Below are 11,200 nucleotides of genomic sequence, written 5' to 3' on the forward strand. Positions count from 1 at the left end.
ACTACGCACACAACCAGGACATCTTAGCATCACCCTTTAATGAGAACAGAAATAATTTGAGAATATAATAATAGCATATCTTCTCATCATGAGCAAATAGGGTGGCTATATCATTTAATTTAGTAAGGTGTGCCACAATAGTTTCTGTTTCATAGCCATGGAAAGGATCAGATTTAACCAAAGTTATTAACTCTGGTTTGACAGAGAATTCATAATACTTATCATCAACAAAGATATGTGAAGTACCAAACTTAGGATCACATTTCATTCTAGCATTCAAAGATTTTTCTTTCAGTTTGCACAATAATTTCTCAAGATCACCTCTATCATTGCAAGCAAGAAAATCTCTAGTTGTCTCCTCATCCATAACATAGCCATCATGTATCTTAGGCAATTCATATCTAGGAGAGCTAGGCCTAATAGGTGTTTCAAGATTTTAAGTTTCAAGCACTTCATTAGTTTCAATAATTTCATTAGTTTCAGCATTCTCAATATCTTGAGCTCTAGCAATTTCTTCATCAAGAAAATCACCTAGTGGCATATTATCATCAAACATGGTACTAGCATCATCATGAGTAGCATATGTAGAAGAAGTAGCATCATCAATATCTTATGACACATCAGGATTAATAGCATGTGGTGGTGTTGCAAGTCTACTCAAAATAGAAGGAATCAAGTGCAGAGCTAGATGATAGTTCCTTACCTCCCTTCGTCTTAGAGGGAAAAATCTTAGTCTTGGTATCCATCAAATTCTTCACAGTGATGAAGAGATAATAATCCCAAGTTACTCAACAAATATAACTATGCTCCCCGGAAACGGCACGAGAAAAAGGTCTTGATAACCCACAAGTATCGGGGATCGCAACAGTCTTCGAGGGTAGAGTATTCAAGCCAAATTTATATATTTGACACAAGAGGGCCAAAGAATATTTCTAAGTATTAGAAGTTGAGTTGTCAATTCAACAACACCAGGAGATTAAATATCTGCAGCAATAGGATCAGTAGCACAATAATATGATAGTTTTGATAGAAGTGGTAATAGTAACAATAACGGTAACAATGGTAGCAATGATTTTGTAGCAAGTATAAGAGTAGAAGCAGCAATAGTTACTTAGCAAGAACAATATATGGAAAATTCGTAGGCATTGGATCGGTGAATTTGTAGGATGATATTCACCATATAACAGTCATAACCTTGGGTGATACGGCACTAGCTCCAGTTCATAAATATAATGTAGGCATGTATTCCGTATATAGTCATACATGCTTATGGAAAGAACTTGCATGACATCTTTTGTCCTACCCTCCCATGGCAGCGGGGTCCATAAGGAAACTAAGGGATATTAAGGCCTCCTTTTAATAAAGAACCAGAACAAAGCATTAAAATATAGTGAATACATGAACTCCTCAAACTACGGTCATCACGGGAAAGTATCTCGACTATTGTCACTCCGGGGTTTACAGATCATAACACATAGTAGGTGCATATAACTTGCAAGATCGGATCTAGAACATAGATATAATGGTGAAAACATAAACGTTTTAGATCTAAAATCATGGCACCCAGGCCCAAAGTGACAAGCATTAAGCTTGGGAAAGTCATACCAACATCAATTTCAGAACATAGTGGATACTAGGGATCCCCCTAACAAAACTAACTCGATTACATGATGAATCTCATCCAACTCCTCACTGACCAGCAAGCCTATGAAGGAATTACTTACTCCTGGTGGGGAGCATCATGGAATTAGCGATGGAGAAGGGTTGGTGATGACGAAGATCGAATATCTCCCTCTCCGGAGCCCCAAACGGAATCCAGATCAGGCCTCCCGATGAAGAACAAGAGGTGTCGGCGGCTCTGTCTTGTGAAACGCGATAATTATTTCTCCCTGATTTTTTGTCCAAAAATAAGATTTTATAGAGTCAGAATTAGGGTATGTGGGGCCACCAGGTGGGCACAACCCACCTGGGCGTGCCTGGAAGGGGGTGGCATGCCTTGGTGAGTTGAGCTCACCCAAGCCCCCCCTCCGGTGGTTCTTGTCTTCAATATTTTTATATATTCTAAAATAATTCTCCAAAAAGTTTCGTTCCATTATGAGAACTTATATTTCTGCACAAAAACAACACCATGGTAGTTATGCTGAAAACAACATCAATCCTGGTTAGTTTCATTCAAATCATGCAAATTACAGTCCAAAATAAGAGCAAAAGCATTAGAAAAAGTAGATACGACGGAGAAGTATCAATGAACATAGCCCTCCTGTGGCTCGAGGCTATGCGTCCCCTCAAGTGGTCACAGTACGCCATCACGTTCGACTCCAAGGACCACCTTAGGTGCTCAAGCACTGCTGGCACGCTCCCCATGTTGTGCACACCCACCATCAGCAATGTTTTAGTCGCCAAGACCCTCATCGATGGCGGCGCCAGCCTCAACATCCTCTTTATGGAGACCTTTGAGACGCTTCAAGTGCCTTATGACCAGCTCATGCTTTCCATTCTCTGGGGTGACCGATGACTCGACCACTCCCCTAGGGTAGGTGCGCCTCCCGGTCACCTTCGGCAGCGCAACAACTACCACACCATGCTGATCGACTTTGACGTGGCCCACATCGGCCTCCCATACAATGCCATCCTCGGGTACCCTGCCCTCGCCAAGTTCATGGCGGGTACCCACCATGGCTACAACGTCCTCAAGATGCCGGGGTGCAGCGGTGTCATCACTGTTGCCTGTGATGAGAAGGATGCGGTATGCTCCCTTGAGCACGCCTACCAGGTCGCAGCGGCCGAGAAATCCCGCGGTGAAGGCGAAGTCACGCCCCCAGAACCTGCCCCCATGAAGAAGAAGCAGCTCCTCCCAAAGAGCCGTTCTGAGGCCAAGAAACCCGCCGGCGACGCTTTAGGTGCCGCGCCTGCTGCCGAGGCGCCGCTTCCTTCCGCATAGGAAGGTGCGCTCGGCGCTTCCCATGGGACGGCTCAGGGACTTACATCTGGGGAGGGTCTGACCAGACCAGTGCAACGAGAGAGGTGCTCGTGGACTAGTTGGAGACGTGCTTTGATGCGTGCCCCCACGAGCAAGGAACAAGGCGCGAGGTGCCAGGAGCACAATAATTCATCACCAACGTGATATGCAAACTTCAGGAAGCACAGACCATGCACGGTGAGCGTTGCCTCGCATGCCCCACCGACTCAGCTACCGATCTCAACGCAAGCGGTGAGCTGCGTGTTTGCGTCAGCATTCCGGGCATCAATAGGGCCACTTCTCAAGACCTCTTCTGGACGTCGCGTGTCGGCCGGAGTGGGGGCTTCCCCTGCAACTACATCTGCATGCCCTTCGGCCTACTAAACAAGGGCGTCGTGTACCAGCGGTTCCCGCAGCTCGTTCAGGCATCTGATCCGACGCCTGGCGCTGACGTCCCATGAGGCTCCAGCCCCTCATGAGCCTATCGAGCCTTATGAGCCGTCTGGCTCATGAAGAGCGAATCTCCACGACACACTTCACTGACTCCCTCGACGCTCCTGCAGGAACATTGCCAGGTGACTTTTTAGTTTGTTCAATTGAGGGCGCCTCATGGGCTTCATTATCCTTAGGCTGTTAGGGCCCGCCCTGCAAGTGCATGGTTTTGCTCATGTATCAGAACCAGCTATGCTTTCATAAGTTGTTTTGATCATTAACCTTGTGTTCTAACACCATATTATTTCCCGAGGTCTCGCCCCTTGAGGCTTCGCGCGGCAGCTGCTCTTCTCCTGAATGTCCCATGAATGGGGGCTAGTGGCATAGCGTTTGTGGTCGGGTCCGTCCCTACAGTGCTAAAAAACCTAAGTGACCGAGCTTTGGCTCACGGGCCGGCCCCGTGCACCTCACCTCGTTAGGTCCTTAGTTCCCTGTCTCCTCACGGAACTATCATGAGCAGATCAGCAAGTGCATGTTGTATTTTGTACCTTGTAATCTACCAATGTGCAGGAGTTTTCAGGGGACAGGTACCCGAATGGTGCCTTAGGCAGTGCCTTCCCGCCTCAGGGGGGTCGACCTCGGTCAGGCATGGACCTGGCCCGCAAAAAGATAAGTACAATGTCACACCCTAGCTAGTCATGCATCAGAGTGTGTGCATCATGTTTAAATTTCCATTTAATTTGAAATGGGGATTTGTGAAACCCTCAGAATCATTTCTGAAAAATGACCCAAATAAAAATTTCTCCAAAAGGGTCCAAGAAAATGCTCATGTTGCTCTCTGAAAATATTGGACAGAGATAAAAATCAAACCAATATTTTTAAGAGCTCATAGGTATTTATTTTGGGCATTTGGAATTAATGCATAAATATTTGCATTGGAAATATATTAGTTATATATATTAATATATGTCCAAATATTATGCCATTTATAAAGGAGCTCTGGAATAATATATTTAGCTCCTGCAAAAATTGGCATAAGGTAAATAAATGATTTAATATATTATTTAAATCAAAACAAATGTCAGAAATTAGAAAACAGAAAAAAATAAAAGGGAGAACCTTACCTGGGCTCCTCCCTGTGCAGCCCAGCCAGCTGGCCGGCCCAGCCAGCAGGCGGCCCAGCCTGCCTCCCTCCTCTGTCGTCTTCGTCCTCGACAGAGGGAGAGGAGTGTGGCCGGCGCGCGCGCGCGCCACCGCGCCACGCCACCTGCTCGCCTGCCTGCCTGCCCTCCCGTCCTCGTCTCGATGCCCCGAACGACGCCACGCCCTCCCCCCTGCTCTCTCTCACTCTCCCTCGGTTCCTCCCTCCTCTCCCTCGCTCTCTCTCTCACGGCCGAACACCACCATCGCCGCCGTTCGCCATAGCAGCCGTCACCGGCCACCCCTCGCCCCTCCGCTGAGCTCAGGAGCTCCGCCTCGACCCCCTCTTCCTCCCCACCAATCCACGGGTCTCCGGAAGCCCTGCATCGCCGCCCACGTCGCCGTTCCCCTTCTCGGCCACCGGAGATCATCGTCGTCGATTCGCTGCACTCCGGCCGCCCTCGAGCCCACTGACCCTCCAAACGGATTCACGGTGAGCCCCCGAGTCGTCTTCCCCTTCTCCCCTGGTCTCTTTCGACCTCTAGGCCTTAGCCCCGTCTTGGCCGAGAACTCCACGCCGCCGGCGATGTCGCCATCGTGGCCACAGTCACCGTAGCGCCCAACCGAGCACACCCACGTCCTCACCGTACCGCGTAGAAGCCGTAGGTGCCAACCCCGCATCTCCGCAGCCGTTGTAGCCTCGACCCCGAGCTCAACCGAGCTCCGGCAGCCGCCACGGTCGTCGCCGTCGTCGGTACCGGCCACCTCAGGCACGGCCACCACCACCGTTCGACGCGCGGGAGCAAGGGCTCTCCAACGAGCCCAAGCACGGCCTCGCCCGTGCCCTGTAGCGCGTTTCCGCATCGCGCCGCCGTCTCGGGCCTTGCCGGCGTCATGTCGCCGGTGGGTTTGACCCACCTTGACCACGGCAGGACCCCCCCCTGTGTCCCTGACAGGTGGGCCCAGCCCTATTAGCTAATTAGGATTAGCACTAACCGAATTAGTTAAACTAACTACCCCCCCTGACACTGACCAGTGGGCCCCAGCGCCACTAATTCCTAATTAGGATTAATTTAACCCTGTTAAACCCCCCTGTCACTAACGTGTGGACCCCACACGTCAGGTTTGACCCCAGCCAGCCGCAGTTGACCGCTGACGTCATGCTGACGTCATGCTGGCGCAATATTTATATTTCTGGATTTAATTTAAATCAGGAAATTCCAGAATATTATTTAAACTTCAAAAATTCATAACTTTTATTCTGTAACTCCAAATCAGACAAATTATATATGAAAAATGATCAGAAAAATCCAATCTATCCATCTGTACTATTTCATGCATGATCAAACAAGTTAAATTGATGTTTAAAGTAGAACAAGGAAAAGCACTTTAAAAGGCCATACTTGAGTTTGAAATTTGAATCTTTGATTCAAATTGGTTCAAACCCTTCTGGTCTTAGTTGCATTAGCCCAACACACTCATATTGCCATGTTTCATGCATGCATCATATTGTTGCACATTGTTTGGTGATGGTTGTGTATCGGTGTCCTTTGCGACAGGTTCTGCCTCCGAGGAGTACCGTGATTACCCTAACGAAGAACCGTATCAGTGCATCGAACCATCAGGCAAGCAACCAACCATTTGATCATATTGATACAATCCCATGTTCTCGCTCCTGCTCTCTTTTACTGCATTAAGACAACGCGTTTCAAACTGCTGTGTGCTACGGTAGTTGAACCCATTTCCTCTGCATGACCTGTCATTGCCACAGTAACTAGATGAAACCCACTAGCATGTGTAGGAGTTGATTGAGCCATATGTATGTGTTGTTCCTACCTTGCTATGCCTGCTATGCTTAGAGTCGAGTCAGGTCTGGTTCATCTGGGTGATGGCTAGAGTGAAATGGTTATGTCGGTAATGAGAGTGGTGTGGTGAACACGATTTGGTAAAGGTATCGATGAGAGGCCATGTAGGAGTACATGGTGGGTTGTTTCATTGAAGCCGACCTTAAGCACTGAGATCTGTATGTGTGATTTAAGAATCAGCTACTACCATGCATTGGGCCCGAAACCAATGGACCCTCTCGGCTTCTTATTCACCCTAGTTCTCCGTCCAGGAGTTGCAAGTAGTTTCTGGTGTTTGTAGCCTACTGGAGGCCGTGGACATCGCTGACCGTAGGGGTGGGCTGTGATGCGGTAGGTACGTGGCCGGGTGTACCGAATACCCGTTAGGTATCTCGGGAACCCTGTTCACATCGTTCGGGGCCGTATGGGAAACCTCGGCCGGACTCCCTGCGGATGGAACCTGAATAGGCGATAAACCTGGACTAGAGGCTTAAGTGTTTAGGTAGGTCGTGGTCTACACCCACGTCGGCTTTCGCTTGAAGTCTGCCGAGCACATATCGTGTGCAGACGCTAAGTGGTGGAAACATGTATGAAGAAGTACACCCCTGCAGGGTTATCATGATCTATTCGAATAGCCGCGTCCGTGGTAAAGGACTACTTGGTTGCCTATACAGTTCATAGACAAGTAAATGGAAACTACTAAAAGCCTCAAGATAAGTGTGAGTGCCGAGGATGGCTCTTCCGTAGGAAGACGGAGGTGGATCCTCGGTAGTGTATTGAAGTGGTGAGTAGTGGACTCGTGTGCGAAAAACCATTTCAAGTTGGAGTATCGTAGGATAGTCTAGCCAAGAGTCAAAGCTGGCTTGCTGCAATAACTCCACCAACCCTTCTTGATAATATGCATGTATGTAGGATCTGATGTAAGTCTTGCTGAGTACCTTTGTACTCATGTTGCTATAATCTACATTTTTACAGAAGACGCTGCAACCCCTTCTGATGGGTTCTATGTAGACGTTGACATCAACGAGTAGGCTAAAGACCCAGGTGGTGATCCTGAGCTTGTGAAGGACCATGTAGTATAGCTAGGCTTTCCAAGCCTCTGTTATTTTACTAGTTGTCTGTACTCAGACAAGTTACTTCCGCTGCTGGTTTGTATGACTGTATGACTTGAATGCTGGGTCGTGTGACCCGTATCTTTGTGTATGCTATGTATGGCTCCCTGAGCCTTAAATAAAGTACTTGTGTCATAGAGTCATGTTGTGATGCTTCGTTGTATTTGCACATATCGAGCATATTGTGTGTATGATTGAAATGCTTGGTATGTGTGGGATCTGACTATCTAGTTGTTTATCTTTAGTAGCCTCTCTTACCGGGAAATGTCTCCTAGTGTTATCGCTGAGCCATGGTAGCTTGCTACTGCTCTGGAACACTTAGGCTGGCCGGCATGTGTCCTTCTTCGTTCCTGTGTCTGTCCCTTCGGGGAAATGTCACGCATTGAGTACCGGAGTCCTGTTAGCCCGCTACAGCCCGGTTTACCGGAGTCCTGCTAGCCCAGTGCTACAGCCCGGACCCACTTGCTGATGACCGACACGTTCGAAGCTGGGTCATGGATGCCTGTCCCTGTAAGTCTGTGCCACTTTGGGTTTACGACTAGTCATGTCAGCCCGGGCTCCTTATCATATGGATGCTAGCGACACTATCATATACGTGAGCCAAAAGGCGCAAACGGTCCCGGGAAAGGTAAGGCGACACCCGTGGGGATACCGTGCGTGAGGCCGCAAAGTGATATGAGGTGTTACCGGCTAGATCGATGTGACATCGAGTCGGGGTCCTGACAGCGTTGGCATCAGAGCTGGACTGCCTGTAGGTTCTCCAAGCCAAACTGGTCGATGTTGAGTCTAGAAATTCTTTAGTTATATGTAGGGGAATTGTTTGTGGGTTGGAACGTAAGGCTCTTTTTACTCCTTTATCTTATGACATTCTGATCTGAGTCAGTCCATTCTTCCACCGGGGGTTAAGGAATTAGGATCTATTCTCTCTATCAGGATCACGTGTTACTAATCAGTAGTACCTTATAAGTTTGATGGATACAAGCCTAGTTCAGTTCTTTTACCACATTATGTTGCTAGGATGGTCTCAGAACTTTGATATGATGATGTTGAGTGTGTACGAAATCCTTTGTCAAATGTCTCAAAATCCTTCTTGAGCATTTACAGCTGTTATGCTGCCGAAATTTTGCTAGAAATTCTAATGCCTTTGCATTATGATTGTGCTTTCAGATGGCCACTCGCGACCTCAATCAAGTGGTTCGCCTGACTCGATGCCTAGATGTACCCGGCCATACTGCCAAGTTGGTCAGGGTAATGACTGAGGCTGGATACCGCTGGTATCCTGAGTACACGGTCGAAGAGCAATTTCGGGACTTCAATCAAAGCCAGTATCTCTGCACTGTCCGGATATTTCCATCTTATCCTGGATCCACCGAGCCCCTTCACTGCTCCTATGGTCTCGGGGTTACTATTGAGATGGCTGTGCAGGACGCCGCCTACTCTATGATGACCATTATGCGAGTCAGATCTGGTCTATTTCGGGACTCTGATTTCCGGTATATGCCAGGATCACTTCCGGGAGCACAAGGGTATCTCCAGGCTATCTATGCTGACCCCACTCAGGAGGATTCACGGACTCGCACCACTGCTGAGATGCTCGAGGATAAGGACCGTGAAAATCGGGCCTTGAGGTTAGAGCTCTTCAATACCCGTGCTGACCACTGGGCCACTTTGACTCGGTTCGCACCGGCGGTGCAAGCTGGATATTCAGATATGCGCGATCTCTATCCTGTGAGATCTGCTCTGCCAGACGTGATGGGTTGGCGTGATGTAGGAGGCATCACCCCACCTCGCGGTCCCCGCAGGCCACCGTCTGTTGGTCCAAGGCCTCATCCTAGCCCCTATGGTCCACAAGCTCCGCGAGATCGTCTGTTTCCGGATGATCATGTTGAGCTTCCAGGCTATGGAGGTGACTTCTACGAGGACTACTACGGATCGATCTGAGTTAGTGGTAGTATCACTAGTTCACACTAGCTGTGTCATCTATCGTCCCGCGTGACTCGTGGGATATGACCTAGTTTGTACTCTTTCCGGAGGTGTAGAAAAATAATGTATAGGAGCTTGGAATGCCTCCAATGAGATGTAATCCTCCTTTCACCGTAATAGTACTTTGTTTGGTCTTGTACTAAACCCTGTATGGTGTGTATGACGATGGAATAAAAGAAGCAGTTTCTGTATCTACCATGTCATACGGATGATCATCTTGCATTCCGAGTTATTCCTTACATTTTGTATCCTATGTTGGAATTTTATCATCCTGATTAAATCATTGTCTTGTTTACCTAGGATGGTCAACACGCGCACTAACCCTGCTCCTCAAGAGCAGGCCGAAGGCAGTGAAGTCAGGGATGCAAATCTGCCTCATCCTCCTTCCCTAGCCGAGGTTATGATGGAAGCTGAGAGAAACAAGCGGGAGACCAACCATTTGTTGGAGCGTATTGAACAGAACACAGCACACCATCAGAGGACTAACGTGGTGTCACTCAGTGATTTTATCAAATTACATCCACCCACGTTCCACCACTCCGTCGAGCCTCTCGACGCTGATGACTGGCTTCGCAGTATCGCTCACAAACTGCGTTCCGCGCTGGTAGCGGAGGCTGACAAGGTCACCTTTGCTGCATATCATCTTGAAGGCCCCGCCAGTCTATGGTGGGAGAATTATGGAGCTATGCGCCCAGCGGGCCATGTCACTACTTGGGCTGAATTCAGCGAGGCTTTCCGTGAACATCACATTCCGGAGGGTCTCATGGACCGTAAACGTGAAGAATTTTGCAGTTTCACCCAAGGCCGACTTTCTGTGGATGCTTACAGCAGGGAGTTTGGTAATCTCGCACGATATGCAACCGAGGAAGTTTCTACTGACGCCAAGAAGCAAGCAAGGTTCCGTAAGGGCCTTAGTCCTGAGCTTCGCCGTGACCTCCGTCTGCATGAGTGCACATCTTTTCAGAAACTTGTCAACAAGGCCATCAGTGCTGAAACTGGTCAGACTGATTATGACACAACACGCAAGCATGGCCGTGACATGGGTTCCTCATCCGGTGCTGGTCCTCAGAAGCGCTGCGTGTGGGTGCCCAACACAGCCCTGCCACCCAGGTTCACACCGAGGCCATCTTTCCAGGCGCCTCGCCCTGTTCAATAGTCTGCACCGGCCAAGCCTTATGGGGGTCCAACTAACAATGCTCCTCCACGTACCAGTTCCGTGACTTGTTTCAAGTGTGGGGAATCTGGTCACTATATGCGTGAGTGTCCCCAGACCAACCCCAACCAGTCTGCTAAAGCTGTTGGCCGTGGCAAGCCAACAGGGAAAGTGTTCCACGCCAAGCCGGTCACCGCTTCACGTGGCCATGTCAACTGTATCTCTGCCGAAGAAGCTCAAGAGGATCCCAACATCGTTCTCGGTACGCTTCTTGTTAATTGCCACCCGGCATCTGTTCTTTTCGATACAGGAGCCTCTCATTCTTTTATATCCGAAAATTATGCTCGTTTGCATAACGTTGCATTCTGTGACATGCCATCCACTATGGAAATTTCTACTCCTGGTTCTAGATGGCAGACCTCTAGGGTAAGTTATGGAAATGAAATCCAAGTCGACAGACTTGTTTTTCTTGCATCTTTGATAGCCCTCAAATCTTCAGATATTAATATCATTCTGGGTATGGACTGGATGTCAGCTCATCAAGCCAAAATTGATTGCTTCTCTAGGACTGTTCAAC

This window comes from Triticum aestivum, chromosome 2B (genome assembly GCF_018294505.1).
Source record: "Triticum aestivum cultivar Chinese Spring chromosome 2B, IWGSC CS RefSeq v2.1, whole genome shotgun sequence".
Lineage (NCBI taxonomy): Eukaryota > Viridiplantae > Streptophyta > Magnoliopsida > Poales > Poaceae > Triticum > Triticum aestivum.